At 44.0% G+C, this 17,214-nt stretch overlaps 1 protein-coding gene across 1 annotated transcript in view; it reads left to right on the forward strand.

The window, feature by feature from the left end:
- The window catches only part of LOC124795749 (peptidoglycan-recognition protein SA-like), a 192,916-nt gene that overhangs the window by 147,994 nt on the left and 27,708 nt on the right, over positions 1-17,214 (forward strand). The gene's annotated exons all lie outside the window — the stretch shown is intronic.

Here is a 17,214-nt window from a genome sequence, read left to right on the forward strand (position 1 = left end):
TTGGTAGGACATGTTCTGAGACACCAAGGTATCACCACTTTAGCACTGGAGGAAAATTAGGGGGTAAAATTGGTAGTGTGTGACCAAGGATGTAGTTTGCAGTAGTTATTCGCAGATGAAGAGGCCCGCACAGGTTAGAATAGCATGGAGAACCGCATCAAATTAGTCTCCAGACTGAAGACGACAACAACAAAAATAACGAAGTGTGTCATTCGTATTTTGTATTACTCCGGCTTCCACTTCACTTGTCAGAGTAGTTTTGGTCCCAAGATAAATTCTGACATAAATTTCTTACTTAACGTGGTAAAGCGAAACAAAGCGGAACTGCACAACCACGCTTAATAAATAGATAAAGGAGTCGCTGCCGTATTGCCACGCACCACTGCCAAACAGCCAGAAAGCCATGCTGCATGCACAAATCGCATGATATCCATCAGATTGCCTGGGGTTTCCAAGCGACCAGCGATTTGCTCACACTCGTGGTAGCGATCGGTTGCCCACGCGGCGGATCGCTGCGATCCATCATTCGTATGACACCTTCCGGACCACCTGACGCTGGCCCAACGGCGTTGGTTGGAGAACAGCCCTTTTACACGATCGACGCCCTTCTCCCAACTAACTAATCGGCACAAGTGAGTCTACTGCAGCGCTCCTGGTGTATTATTCCTAGACTAAGTCTCTTCTGTTTCGAGTGGTCATTTTCGTTTACACGTCAGTGCCAAAATAATTGATTGCGTTGTGAGAGCTGTCTGATGTGCACTACATGCAGTTTGTATCTGTACGGCCAAAGTGACGTTATGAGGGACTACCCTTCTTACGAAAAAATCGAAATGTGGTAGCAAAATGTCGGAACAAGCAATGATAACAAAATTTATTAATGACCAAAGCAGAATTCATAGCGGAAGTTGTTGTCAGAGGGCGTGTGGTACATTCTGTAAACTCCTGAGGAACAGGAAAAAATGTCATCCAAACATTTTGAACATATATAAGTATTTGCTCGAAAAAATATATACTTGTAAACACTTGAAACAATATCTAGAACGCAGTAAATAGCTCCTTTTTCTTTATCCTTTGTACATTTTGTTTTCTTGCAAAGTGCCAAATAACACTGTAAATTATTTTTCTCGTCAAATAACTCCGACATTTTAACTGTTGAATTAATTTTCATTAAACGCGTTTATCTCTTTACGTTTTGATTTATGATCAGTGTAGAATTTTCTCTGTAAAACGCAAATATGTTTTTGCTTTCAGATATTTTGTATTTGTTGTAGGTGAACACAAATAGGAAAAAATACCAGGACCTTGTGTAGCTTTTCAATGTGTCACAAAAACAAGCAGACACTAAAGATTAAGAAGACAGGACAACATAAAATCCACAATAGGAATGACCTTGGCCAAAATAGGTCGACTTTCGATATGAGAGGTGTGCCACCACAGTTCCCCCCCCCAACCCCCACCCCCCCTGTTTCTGAGCATGCGCACTCGGAAATTTAGAACTCCATTCTCGGCACAATTTATAGGTCATTGGCGTCATAGACAAGACACCTTCGTATCATGGTCGGCTGCTAATTTACTCGCAGGCACAAAGGCGAACGTACTTAGAGTAGTCGATTTTGACCAAGTCGCTCGTGCAAAACGGGCGGAAAGGAAAACAGGTTCGTCGATGCGAACTATATACTGAGGGAAAGGGCGAGGGATAGCTGGCGGCAGGGCTCTGCAACGCAGCAACGGAAACTGCGTCTGATTGCCTATGGTCCCTGTCACTCGTACTACGCTAAAATCATGTCATACTCAAACTGTTCGATATAATACTGAAAAAATACACCGAATAACATTATGTTACAAAATTTCAGGTGGAGTCGGACCCCTCTCGTCCTTAAGAACGAACCACCCCTTGTCTCTTTAAATTAATGAGCTGTCAATCGACAATTGAGAAATTTTCAAACAGTCAACCTGAGGACACACTATCCTGGAATCCACAACCGAGCACAAAGATTAATATTCCTGCTACTGTAGAGTTGAACATTCTTCCACTTGTGTTTCGATATACACTACTAGCCATTAAAATTGATACACCACGAAGATGGCGCGCTACAGACGAGAAATTTAACCGACAGGAACTAGATGCTGTGATATGCAAATGATTAGCTTTTCAGAGCATTCACACAAGGTTCGAGCGGGTGGCGACACCTACAACGTGCTGACACGCGGAAAGTTTTCAACCGATTTCTCATACACAAACAGCAGTTGACCGGCGTTGCCTGGTGAAACGCCGGCCGCGGTGGTCTCGCGGTTCTAGGCGCTCAGACAGGAACCGCGCGACTGCTACGGTCGCAGGTTCGAATCCTGCCTCGGGCATGGATGTGTGTGATGTCCTTAGGTTAGTTAGGTTTAAGTGGTTCTAAGTTCTAGGGGACTGATGACCTAAGATGTTAAGTCCCATAGTGCTCAGAGCCAATTGAACCTGGTGAAACGTTGTTGTGATGCCTCGTGTAAGGAGGAGAAATGCGTACCATCACGTTTCCGACTTCATAAAGATCGGATTGTAGCCTACCGCGATTGCGGTTTATCGTATCGCGACATTGCTGCTCGCGTTGGTCGAGATCCAATGACTGTTAGCAGAATATGGAATCGGTGGGTTCAGGAGGGTAATACGGAACGCCGTGCTGGATCCCAACGGCCTCGTATCACTAGCAGTCGAGATGACAGGCATCTTATCCGCATGGCTGTAACGGATCGAGCAGCCACGTCTCGATCCCTGAGTCAACAGATGGGGACGTTTGCAAGACAACAACCATCTGCACGAACAGTTCGACGACGTTTGTAGCAGCATGGACTATCAGCACGGAGACCATGGCTGCGGTTACCCTTGACGCTGCACCACAGAGAGGAGCGCCTGCGATGGTGTACTCAACGACGAACCTAGGTGCACGAATGGTAAAACGTCATTTTTTCGGATGAATCCAGGTTCTGTTTACAGCATCACGATGGTCGCATCCGTGTTTGGCGACATCGCGGTGAACACACATTGGAAGCGTGTATTCGTCATCGCCATACTGGCGTATCACTCGGCGTGATGGTATGGGGCGCCATTGGTTACTCGTCTCGGTCACCTCTTGTTCGCATTGACGGCACTTTGAAGAGTGGACGTTACATTTCAGATGTGTTACGACACGTGGCTCTATCCTTTATTCGATTCCTGCGAAAACCTGCATTTCAGCAGGATAATGCACGGCCGTATGTTGCAGGTCTTGTACGGGCCTTTCCGGATACAAAAAATGTTTGACTGCTGCCCTGGCCAGCACATTCTCCAGATGTCTCACCGATTGAAAACGTCTCGTCAATGGTGGCCGAGCAACTGGCTCGTGCTATCGTGTTGAAGCTGCATGGGCAGCTGTACCTGTACTCGCCATCCAAGCTCTGTTTGACTCAAAGCCCAGGCGTATGAAGGCCGTTATTACGGCCAGAGGTGGTTGTTCTGGGTACTGATTTCTCAGAATCTGTGCACCCAAATTGCATGAAAATGTACTCACATGTCAGTTCTAGTATAATATATTTGTCCAGTGAATACCCGTTTATCATCTGCGTTTCTTCTTGGTGTAGCAATTTTAATGGCCAGTAGTGTATGACTTAAAATGTTTCTTAACCGGGGAAGGGAGTCGTGACGTAAATGCGTGTCTTTAACAGCAGAACGCGTCGCTCGATAAACACGTTACATACGATCTGTTTATCGGCAGAGTTCACACATTTTAACGCACCTAAGCGTGAGCAATTACTAATAGTATCAGATAGGCGCATACTTACTAGTCAGACTTGGACGACAGCGTACTGGGAAAAGTTATTAGGGTCATTAAATGTTTTACGAGTGGGTCTCGGCACATCGATAAAGCGATGGAAATGTAAGATACGCTCCAATATTTCGACGCTCGCAAAGAATTTATTTTAACAATGGTTGGTTGGTTGGTTTGGGGAAGGAGACCAGACAGCGTGGTCATCGGTCTCATCGGATTAGGGAAGGATGGGGAAGGAAGTCGGCCGTGCCCTTTCAGAGGAACCATCCCGGCATTTGCCTGGAGTGATTTAGGGAAATCACGGAAAACCTAAATCAGGATGGCCGGACGCGGGATTGAACCGTCGTCCTTCCGAATGCGAGTCCAGTGTCTAACCACTGCGGCACCTCGCTCGGTTTTTAATAATGATAAAACCTCTAACAGCCTTTCGACTGCGCCACTTGAGATACGCTGTACAAATATAGAACAGATAGCGAACTCAGTGAGAACACTTCAGTACGAGATTTATTTCTCAGTCAGTTCAACAGCTCTGCCAGGATGGTCAATACGGAGCTAGATCAGCTGCTTCGGGCGGCTACTTTGTCAGGCATAGGTTTAGTTCTTGTTGATGGAGGCTAAGATTAGTGTTCAGTGATTCCAAATTGAATGAAGTTAAGCTTAATGAGAAGCTCAGACAGGTAGTTACTGCAGATGTTAAAATATCACAAGATTCTGAGAAAAGTACTGTGAAAAATAATATTAGGATGTCACAAGATTCACATATAAGCACAGTGAAAAATAATGTTACTATATTGCATGAGAGTATTGGGGGATTAAAAAACAAAGTAGATGAGCGTCTTGTTTAGCTAGAAGGTTTAGAAACTGAATGTGGAATATATGTACTATGCCTGTCTGAACTTCATATAGTCACAAATATGGAAAAGGTAAATATAGGTGGATATAAGCTTTCAGCACATGTCAGTAGGGACACTATGGAGAGAGGAGGAATTACCATATATGTTAAAATGGATCATGCTGTGAAAAATTTACAATCTAAAAAATTTTGTGTAGAGCAACGTATAGTAGCATGTGCATGTGAGTTTAACCCAAATAATGGTACTGTTAGGTCCTCATAGGGAAAGTTTCAGCTATTTTTGGAAAACTTGGATTCTTAGTTGCGCTATCTGTCAGACAGAGGGAAGAAAATTATTGTTTATGGGGATTTCAATGTAAATTTTCTGAAGGAGTCCGATAGAAAGCTTGACCCTGAAGTATTGCTTTATTCTTTCAATTTGACGTCAGTTATTGATTTTCCTGCTCGAGTGGTACAGGGAAGCAGCACACTGATAGAATAATTTTTTATGGACCAAGATAAATTTAATCAGATAAAAACTTTTCCTGTTAAGAATGGTCTGTCTGATCATGATGCAGAGCCAGTGACAGTATATGACATAGTTCCATACAGCTGTGCAAAACAGTCCTTCAGAATAGTGCATTCAATTAACAATTTAAAAATTGCAAATTTTAGGGAAAAATTGCAACAGTTAGAATGTATTGAGGTGTACAGGGAACCTGATGCTAATTTAAAATTCAAATTAATTCATGATAGCCTTATGAGTGTACTTGAAAACAGTTTCCCTAAACAGTGAAATACTACTGTAAGAAACCACCTAAAAAAGCATGTCTTACTAAAGGGATAAAAATATCTTGTAAAAAGAAAAGGGAAATGTATCTTATAACTAGAAGGAGTAATGATCCAGAAACAGTGAAGCATTATAAAAACTACTGCACTATATTATGAAAAGTTATTAAAAATTCCAGAAGTACGTGCATTATGTCTGAGATTAGCACCTCTGATAATAAAATTAAAACAATTTGGAATATCGTTGAAAATGAAATACGGCAACCGAGAGCACAGGAAGACTGTATGTCTATCAAACTCAATGAAAAGTTTGTTAATAAAAAGTGGGAAGTAGAAAACATTTTAATAATCATTTTGTAAGTGTCATATAGAAAGTAGGATCCAGCTATTCATTAGAAAATGCAAGCCAATATATCAGCGAGGCAATACCTAGGCAATTTGATAAAATTGAAATTCAACCAACCTTTCCTATTGAAATTAGGAAATAATAAACTCACTCTAAAGTGAAAGCTCGCATGGAATTGCTGGCATTTCCAACAGAGTACTAAAAGCTTGTTCCCAACAGGTAAGTAGGATTCTCAGCCACATATGTAGTAGCTCACTTAAACACGGCATTTTTCCATATAGATTGAAATACACTTTTGTTAAACCACTGCATAAAAAAGGGGATAGGTCTGATGTTAACAACTACTGACAATCTCACTTATGATAGCTTTATCCAAAATTCTTAAGAAAGTAATGTATTCAAGAGTAGCATCATATATTTATAAAAAAGATGTACTAACAAAACGTCAATTTGGTTTCAGAAAGGGTTTTCAACAGAAAACGCTATATATGCTTTCACTGATCAAATATTAAATGGTCTGAATAACTGAACAGCACTGAACGTTTTGTGATCTCTTAAGAGCTTTTGGCTGTATGAATCGTGAAACTCTTCTAGGTGAGTTTAAGTATTGTGGTATCAGTAAGACAGAGCATTCATATTTAACTGGAAGAATGCAGAAGATTGAAATTAACAGTACAGATAGTCTGCAAAAATCAGCAGAGTCCTCTAACTGGTGAGGTATCAAGAAATGTCCCACAGGGTTCAGTCTTGGATCCCTTATTGTTGTTAATATGCATTAAAGACTTGTCACTCTATGAAGATGCAAAGCTAGTTCTTTTTGTTAACAAACAAGAATCAGCTGACAGTATCTTTCAGAAAATTATTACGTGGTTCTCTGCAAATTGACTCTCACTAAATTTTAAGAAAACACAGTAGGCCTATGTACAATTCTGTACAGTAAATGGAATAACACCATTACAAATATAGACTTAGAACGGAAGTCTGTTGCTAGGGCAGAATATTCAAAATGTCTGGTTGTGTGCATTGGTGAGAAATTGCATAGGAATAAACACATTGATGATCTGCTGAAACGATTAGGTTCATCTACTCACGCTATTAGGGTTATTGCAAATTTTGGTGATAAACATATCAGCCTACTATGCCTATTTTAATTCACTGCTTTCATATGGCATCATATTTTAGGCTAAATGGAAATGAGCTTGCGGCATCGTTGCTGGGAGGCCCCAACTGGGGAAGTTGTGCCGCCAGGTGCAAGTCTTATTTCAGATGACCCCACACTGAGCGACTTGCGCGTCGGTGAGGAATATGAAATGATGATGAGGACAACACAACACCCAGTCTCCAAACGGAGAAAATCTCCAACCCAGCAGGGAATCGAACCCGGGCCCGCTTGCATGGGAGGCGAGCACATTACCACCCAGCTAAGCAGGCGGACATATAGTTTAGGGTAATTCATCATTAAGAGAAAAAGCATTCATTGCACAAAAGCGTGTAGTCAGAATAATAACTGCAGCCCACCCAAGATCACCTTGCAGACATTTATTCAAGGATCTGGGGATATTCACATAACCTTCGCAATACATACATTCACTTATGACATTTGTTGTTAATGACCCACTGTATTCGTAGTGCCCCTCCCCATTACACTCATTACTCGCGGCTTTACCGATTCCCGTTGGAGTTCAGGCAATGTTTGTGCATCCGCACAGAAGATGATCAAATGGCCGGTGAACCTCGACTATATACACTCCTGGAAATTGAAATAAGAACACCGTGAATTCATTGTCCCAGGAAGGGGAAACTTTATTGACACATTCCTGGGGTCAGATACATCACATGATCACACTGACAGAACCACAGGCACATAGACACAGGCAACAGAGCATGCACAATGTCGGCACTAGTACAGTGTATATCCACCTTTCGCAGCAATGCAGGCTGCTATTCTCCCATGGAGACGATCGTAGAGATGCTGGATGTAGTCCTGTGGAACGGCTTGCCATGCCATTTCCACCTGGCGCCTCAGTTGGACCTGCGTTCGTGCTGGACGTGCAGACCGCGTGAGACGACGCTCCATCCAGTCCCAAACATGCTCAATGGGGGACAGATCCGGAGATCTTGCTGGCCAGGGTAGTTGACTTACACCTTCTAGAGCACGTTGGGTGGCACGGGATACATGCGGACGTGCATTGTCCTGTTGGAACAGCAAGTTCCCTTGCCGGTCTAGGAATGGTAGAACGATGGGTTCGATGACGGTTTGGATGTACCGTGCACTATTCAGTGTCCCCTCGACGATCACCAGTGGTGTACGGCCAGTGTAGGAGATCGCTTCCCACACCATGATGCCGGGTGTTGGCCCTGTGTGCCTCGGTCGTATGCAGTCCTGATTGTGGCGCTCACCTGCACGGCGCCAAACACGCATACGACCATCATTGGCACCAAGGCAGAAGCGACTCTCATCGCTGAAGACGACACGTCTCCATTCGTCCCTCCATTCACGCCTGTCGCGACACCACTGGAGGCGGGCTGCACGATGTTGGGGCGTGAGCGGAAGACGGCCTAACGGTGTGCGGGACCGTAGCCCAGCTTCATGGAGACGGTTGCGAATGGTCCTCGCCGATACCCCAGGAGCAACAGTGTCCCTAATTTGCTGGGAAGTGGCGGTGCGGTCCCCTACGGCACTGCGTAGGATCCTACGGTCTTGGCGTGCATCCGTGCGTCGCTGCGGTCCGGTCCCAGGTCGACGGGCACGTGCACCTTCCGCCGACCACTGGCGACAACATCGATGTACTGTGGAGATCTCACGCCCCACGTGTTGAGCAATTCGGCGGTACGTCCACCCGGCCTCCCGCATGCCCACTATACGCCCTCGCTCAAAGTCCGTCAACTGCACATACGGTTCACGTCCACGCTGTCGCGGCATGCTACCAGTGTTGAAGACTGCGATGGAGCTCCGTATGCCACGGCAAACTGGCTGACACTGACGGCGGCGGTGCACAAATGCTGCGCAGCTAGCGCCATTCGACGGCCAACACCGCGGTTGCTGGTGTGTCCGCTGTGCCGTGCGTGTGATCATTGCTTGTACAGCCCTCTCGCAGTGTCCGGAGCAAGTATGGTGGGTCTGACACACCGGTGTCAATGTGTTCTTTTTTCCATTTCCAGGAGTGTATATGAAGATGGTATCTGTTTTTTCAGACATGTTTTCATACATATAGTTGAGGCTCACCGGCCATTTGACCATCTTCTGTGCGGATGCACAAACATTGCTCGAACTCTAACGGGAATCGGTAAAGCCGCGAGTAATGAGTGTAATGGGGAGGGGCACTACGAATATAGTGGGAGACAATAATTTGGGAATGTGGGTCTCACGGGAGGCGTGCCAGAGATAAGTCTCTGCAGTCGCACTATCCTCTGTGTCCTCGGTGGCTGAGATGGATAGAGTGTCTGCCGTCTAAACAGGAGAACCTGGGTTCGAGTCCTGGTCAGGGCGCACATTTTCAACTGTCCCCGTTGACGCATATCACCGCCCGCATGCAGCTAAGGATATTCATTTCATTGTGTTGATTTAATTGTAATTTCATTTTAACGAACTGTACATCTTCAAATATATAGTTTTACGGAAGTTCAAAAATCGGTTCTCCTCAAGTGGTGTAAGGCATAACAGGAAACGAAATTTGAATTCGAGGTGTGACTATAAAATAACGGGACAGTTGCTGTCACAGCTAAGAACTCATGCGGCATGACGGACGACCTCGAACTGTGAAGTCTTCTCATACGAATTTGGCATCTCTTGTGTCTATAGACAAATTAGTGTAGCCGTGGCTTTCGTTTGTGTAAGAGCTGTTATTTTGTTTCACATGAAAAATGCTAAGTGTAACAACAGAGTAACGAACTGTCGTGAAGTTTCGCATGAAACTTCGAAAAACTGCGAATGAAACGTTTCTTTTACTAAAAGAAGTATATGGTGAAGTTTGTTTATCATGTAGTCGAGTTTCGGAATGGCTCAAGCGTTTCAAGATTGCCGAGAACACGTTGAAGATGATTCACGCCTGGGACGCCCTTCAACGTCAAAAACGGATGAAAACATCGTAAAAGTAAGTAAACTGATTCGATCGACCGTCGGTTGAGTATTCGATCGATTGCTGAAACTGTAGGAATTGACGAAGAATGCGTAAGGCAAATTTTATATAACCAATTTAACATGAGAAAAGTGTGTACGAAACTTGTTTCCAAAAATTCTCACGATCGAAAAAAAAAAGATCTCAAAATGTTTGCACTCACACTTTGAATGTCTTTGAAAATGATCTTAATTTTTTGGGAGAAATGATAATTTGTGACGAATCTTGGTTTTTCACTTATGATACATAAACTAAACCGAGCGAGGTGGCGCAGTGGTTAGCACACTGGACTCGCATTCGAGAGGACGACGGTTCAAATTCGCGTCCGGCCATCCAGATTTAGGTTTTCGGTGTTAAATCCCGTCTTCCTTTCTTCCAGAAATTAAGTGCCAATCCATGCACTGAACAGTCCCGACTTCAACAAAATCGAAAAAAGCTCTAATGAGCAAATTTCATTTCAAAGCGATGATGAGTGTTTTTTTTTCGATATTTATAGAACTGTGTATCTTCATTGGGATTATGAAGGTCAGACTATCAGTCAGCATTAGTACCTTGAGATTCTTGCTGAACTCCGTGAGAAAATAAGGAAAAGAAGGACCCGAATTGTGGAAAACTAGTCATGGGTTCTGCATCCAGACAACACACCGGCTCATAAGGCTTTGTCTATTAAGTGGTTTCTAGCGAAGTACAGCATCTCATTGTTAGGCTGCCCTCCTTATTCGACTGACTTAGCACCTTGCGACTTATCGACTCCCCAAGGTCACACCTATATTAGAAGGAATAAGATTTCAGTCCGTTAAAGCAGTGAAAGAAAAAGCAGTACGCCTCAGCAACGAGCTCACAGAGCAAGACTTCCAGCACTGTTTTCCATGAATGGAAAACTCACATAGAGCGTTATTGTGAGGTCCTGCCCACTCGTCTCTTATAGGGTGCCTAAAAGCAAGCTGCTTTCTAGGATAGCTATACAATAATTCAAGCAAATCACATTAATAGTTTTTATTACAATAAAGAAGACCGACAATATTTAACTTTGGATTTACAACGAGTTGTCGAAAGCGATGGGCGACATGCAGTCAGTGTCCTTCACTATATACAATGTTCGTGCAAGTTTGTCACACATTTTGTGAATCACTAATAACGGCTATAGTAGTGCTCTCTTCTAAGGCGTGGTTTCTACTAGTGCCTGTCTTCTACTGTCCTGACGAGGCTGGCATGTGCGGGGCTTATATTCGAATAGAGACCGCTCCTGTCGTGGTGAAGTATATATATTTATAAGATGTGGCTGTAAAATAAAGCGACTATTGCTGTAAGACATTTTATTTCAGAAACATACATACTAAGTTATCGTTACCCTCAATAAACTACCCTCCTGTATCCCTATAACTGTTCCCGTGTATTGACAAACGACGGCTCTCGCGTTCTTCATCTTCGAATCCTGCCTCGGGCATGGATGTGTGTGATGTCCTTAGGTTAGTTAGCTTTAAGTAGTTCTAAGTATAGGGGACTGATGACCTCAGAAGTTAAGTCCCATAGTGTTCAGAGCCATTTGAGCATTTGACCGAGTAAACAGGTTGTTCTTACGATTGTTTCCCCTAAATGGAAACAGTGGCATTAAAATGCTTCGTACTACAAAATGGTCGTGCGGTTCCAGTCTGAAGCGCCTAGAACCGATCGGCCACACCGGCCGGCCGCTTCGTATTACATACTTGCAAAATTTAGACCTCTGGATAGAAAAAAAAATTTTTTGCGAGATACAATAGTAAAAAGACGCGATTCACCGGTTAGAAAAGGCTTTTAGTTGTGCTCAATACTGAAAAGTGGAAACCTAACACTGCGACTTTCGGCGGGAGAGGACGAACTTACTGTGTATCTAAATTCATTAATCATGATATCTTACATAAATGCGTTGAAATGCGGCGGGCAAACATACTGTAAAGGCACACTATGTGTGAACCCATATGTGAGTTACATTATCGTTAACATTAATTAAAATGAATAGCTGCCAGATTTTGAGAGTAATCATATTCTGCTAGTCCGATTCCTTCGTTGCGTGGCCTACGTAACTTGGTGCGAGGATATATTAACACCGGTTTTAGGCCAAATTTGTTTCCACTACATTCTCACTTATTTACCAAGTTGTTCGTCCGAACCGACAGCAAATCATTGCCTCATTCTTTAACTTCCTTCGTTGGCCTGTGTCGCTGGACATGCTCTCGTGGCGTTCCAGGGTCTCCAGGTCTTTATTGACTGCATTCCTCCACCTCAGTTTTTGTGTACCAGGTGGTCTCGTCTGTTGTGGCTTCCCTTCTAGCACATCTTTCAGCGTCCTTTTTTCTCACCTCAGTAGATGTCCCGGACATTTAATTCTTCCGCTCTTTATTTCAGCTATCACGACTAGTTCACTAAACAGCGCGTGGATCTCTGTGTTTTTCTTTCTTCTAAAAATTCCGTTTTCTATCACAGGTCCAAAGATTTTTCTTAATAGCTTGTTTGCCAAGGTCATAATTTTCTCTACATCTTCTAGCTCAGTGACATGTTTCAGCCCCATACATCAGTACCAGTCGGACAACTGTCTTATCTCATAATGCAATTGCTTTAACAAAGTATAGTAAAGAAAATAGTCTTTGTCGAAAATATTGTAGCACAGTTTCGTAATAATTTACAGAAGACAATACTGCGATAAAACATGTAAATTAAACGACTGTGACAGTTTGTAATATATAAAATATTATTTAATAAAGCACAATTTCTAATGCATTCTTTTGTTTTATTTACATTTCTAGATACTGAGACTCGAACTCGGGACCTTTAGCTTTCGCGGGAGTGTGCTCTACCTACTTCATTTTTTTTTCACGACGCTACCCCATTTTTATTTTATTTTAGGTAATGGGTCGGCAGACTGAGTGGGCAAGGGTCGTGCTCAGTGACCTAACCACGGTGTCCCCGTCTCCTCACGGGATAAGGGAGAGGTAGAGGGAGGAAACATTGTATCTTTGTTTAAGTTGTTTTTATCAATGGGAAGGAAAACAACAGTTCTTTCTTGTAGAATAACAACTGCAACAACTCATCGTCCGCTTTAGAAACGAATCAGTACGCGAGCCCTGGAAAAAGCCCCCAGCCACATCCTAAAAAGAAAAGAAAGTCACTCGGGAAGGGGGGGGGGGGGGGGGGAATATCCTAGTCCGTGAAACTGCGCAGACGTGGTGGGACTCCCCACTCTCCCGGGGCTCATGAAACATGCTGCCCAGAAAGTTGGCAAGGTAAGTTTTGTATTTCGAGTGATGTCGGATGATCTCACGTTGTTCTAGTACATAGGGCCAATAACTCACGCCCGATATCACAGTCCGCGAGAGCACTTAGTGCGACGCGTGTACTGCAGTCCAGCCGATTGCCGACATTTTCTGTTAGGGGTAGAAGAGCGCGTCCGGGAAGAATAAAGCATTCGTCATCGACGCGGAGTCGTCGGTGCGTTGGAGGAGTGCCATGATGCGTTGCGTCAGCCGCCAAATGTCCTTCGTCTCACAGCACCGCAGACAATGTTCGTAGGTTTCCAGCATTCCACGTATAAGACGGAGTGGAGAATCGAGCGTGGCGTACAACCATCGGCGTATGACTGTCTTGCCGTTGAAAGAAGTATACCAAGATGTCTCGCCGCCATGGTGAGCAGAGGCGTAAGCACAGATCGCCAAATCAGTCTCCAATCGCACGTTGGGTATTTAAGTTCGACAACAGTGTTGGCTTGATGATGCCTCAAGTAGCGATGTGTCTTATGGATGGTGGGGATGCTTGTGGAAGGTATTTGTAACCGAATATAACTAAAATCAACAAAGAATCGCGCGAATTGGGACAAGGAAGGCGATATAATGCCCACCGCCACTGGCAGTTCTAAGGACGGGGGAAGAAGAACGTCCAGGATCGCCGACGCCATGGCGTGTTGCCGTAGGTTCCAGATCCGTACCATCGCTCGGAGGAATAGAGCGAGAGCTTTGTTCCCCACATTCGTGAAATAGGGTCCTCCAGAATGGTGTGGAAAAGTTAAAGTCTCGTATTTGACCTTAAACGGAAACCCTTGGTTGACACGATGTCCAAAGGCCGCCATTAAGCTATCAGCTATACCATTTGGTACTGGCATTACCTGTGACAGTTGTGGCAGTCCTGAGGCAAAATGTGTAGTGTTGACAGATTGCCAACACTACGCACATTATTTAAGGGAGGCGGCCATTAAGCAAGCAGGCGGACTTGATGGTCTGAAACAGGATACTTCATAAATGCGATAAAGAAAAGTACGTAGCTGCTGGAATACTTAACTTTAATCCACCATTTGTATACAGCGTTCTTGATGAGACATTTCATACGATAACTATCAAACTATCAATTGCTATGGCGCCTTTCTAGGTCATAGACTTTGACTTAGCTGAAGGCTATTCTAACTATCTGCTCGGCTAATGAGCGATGCTTCGTCCGTGTAGTTGCTAGCAAAGTCGTCCGTACAACTGGGGCGAGTGCTCGTCCGTATCTCGAGACCTGCCTTATGGTGGCGCTCGGTCTGCGATCACACAGTGGCGACCACGCGGGTCCGACATGTACTAATGGACCGCGGCCGATTTAAAGCTACCACCTAGCAAGTGTGGTGTCTGGCGGTGACACCACAAAATGAACATTAGTATATTCCATTGTTTGGAGCTAGACGTGGGTTCGGAGCGAATTGTTGCGATGTGCAGTCGGACGTGCTGGAGCAGTCGCCGGTAACTCGCCGCCGCTGATTGCCGTAGCGATCGGGTGACGAAAAGCCCTAAGCATCGCGTCATGTCCACCATCGTAAACGGACTTCGCAGAGCGTCCACGCACGGTCCGATGTGCATAATCCTGGGTATATTCGTGTTGACCCTGCTACTATGTAGTAAGAAGGGCAACCACCTGACGTATTTCGTTCTCCGTTCAGACGAGTATAATCAGGTCATCTGCATATGCTCAACGAAGGAACTCGCACGGAGCTGGACGCCTGTAAGACTCCGTCTACACCAGTGTTTCGAGCGCTATTGCAAACAGCACCACCGACAATGGACATTCTTGCCTAACTGAGCTGTAAACAGGAATTATGCCTTCCTGCCTCCCATTGACTCGCACCGTCGAAGGGGAGCTGCGAAAGGAGGCGCATAAGCACGGTACTGAAACCCTGAGGTACCGCCAGGTGTCGCCTGGTGTGAAGGAAATCATGGTTGATCCTGTCAAAGGCGCGATCAAATTCCAATAATATGAATGCCACGCGCATGCGACATGTTTCCACCAAGGCTATGATGTCACGATATTCACCTAGGATAGAGTGGATGTTGCTCCTGACCTCTAGATATGCCTGGTCTGGGGGAAGTGTCTTGGATATTACAGTCTTATACCTTGCCGCCAACATTCGCACAAAGATTTTGTAGTCAGTATTGAGCATCGTGAGCGGTCGAAATTGATGGGAGCTGACATTCCCTTCTGATTTCGGTATTGGTATAAACATCCCCGCCATGAATTGTGACGGTACGTCCCTGTCAGGGCACAGTAACTTATTGTACACAAACACACATTGGGACATAGTTAGTTCCGCGAATTCGCCATAAAATTCGAATGTCAGCATTTCGAACTTACACACAATTTTATGTCATCGATGTAGGCCGGGTTTAGTTGGCATAGATTTTGGTTTTTTATTTTCTTCTATTTTTTGTGCAATACTTGCGGCGAACAGCTTAACTTTTTGTCGACAAAACCATGAGGATCCCTTAACTAAATACGTATTTAGGTAACGTCAAAACGCTTTCCCTAAAAGCTTGTAGCCCTGGTTGCAGGGTTAGTGGACATATCCCTCGGAGTGAATTGGCATAACATGATACGGATAGGGATAGGTGGGCAGAACACAGAAATTTTCGAAGTTCATAATTGTATTTTATCAAAACTTAGGGAAATCTCCTTTTCGAAGAATATATTCTTCAAAACAGAAAATTCGCGTTAAGAAACAGTAAGTGAGCAGATATAAATATTACTAAAATTTATGAACAACAGGATGAACCGAAATATTTGAACAAACGACGATCTCTTCAGGAAAAATAGCTTGTTCTTGTTGTTGTAGGTACCTGTAGTTATTCAAATAGAATTAGTTCCATTTTTAGGTGGAACAATGAATGCAGAAGTTGGGCGTCCGTTTATTTGAATTATTGGGCTCAATTTTAGCACATTTTTACATTGGCCGTACCATACTGAATCATCTTCATCTGGCCATCTCTGTTTTTTTTTTTTTACCTTTTTATTATGGCGGACAATCGAGTCTCTTTGCCATCAGTTTCGTCGCTAGAGCACTAACAGGTGTGGTACTTCACCAAAACAAAGTCATTTTAATGTATTCAGAATGATTATGAGACCGTGGAGAGTGTGAGGCATTCCTTTTGACCTTGTTTGATGTGAACTGTTGGTGTAGCTGTGCCAACTGATCCCAGACGTACTCACCAACCACGATATTACTATAGTTGGCCTCCTGCAGCTGTTATCGGAAACACATGGTGATATTACGGTAATAAAAACTTTTCTTACACACTGATAGTCTGAATAGCTTCACGAGCAAGCTGTCTGGTCATTAGAACACCAGAGCACATTCTTACGGGCATCTATTGCACAGCTAAAGACATAAGCCGACCGAAGCGCCCTTACACCCAGATGCAGTAATATTTTGCTCGACTAATAACTATATGAATTAGTCCCATGGAATGTTAAAAACAAAATGGATCCACTCAATCTCATACACCAAAAGCTAAAGAGTATTATACCTGCATGCAATCACAGTTAATCAGTATTTAGAAAACCGTCACAGCAGTGCCTCAATTCGGTCTACGGGTTCACCACAACATATATATATGTTGTTGTTGTTGTGGTCTTCAGTCCTCAGACTGGTTTGATGCAGCTCTCCATGCTACTCTATCCTGTGCAAGCTTCTTCATCTCCCAGTACCTACTGCAACCTACATCCTTCTGAATCTGCTTAGTGTATTGATCTCTTGGTCTCCCTCTACGATTTTTACCCTCCACGCTGCCCTCCAATGCTAAATTTGTGATCCCTTGATGCCTCAAAACATGTCCTACCAACCGATCCCTTCTTCTAGTCAAGTTGTGCCACAAACTTCTCTTCTCCCCAATCCTATTCAATACCTCCTCATTATTTATTTGATCTACCCACCTTATCTTCAGCATTCTTCTGTAGCACCACATTTCGAAAGCTTCTATTCTCTTCTTGTCCAAACTGGTTATCGTCCATGTTTCACTTCCATACATGGCTACACTCCATACAAATACTTTCAGAAACGACTTC

The sequence above is a fragment of the Schistocerca piceifrons genome, chromosome 4 (assembly GCF_021461385.2).
Source record: "Schistocerca piceifrons isolate TAMUIC-IGC-003096 chromosome 4, iqSchPice1.1, whole genome shotgun sequence".
Classification (NCBI taxonomy): Eukaryota; Metazoa; Arthropoda; class Insecta; order Orthoptera; family Acrididae; genus Schistocerca; species Schistocerca piceifrons.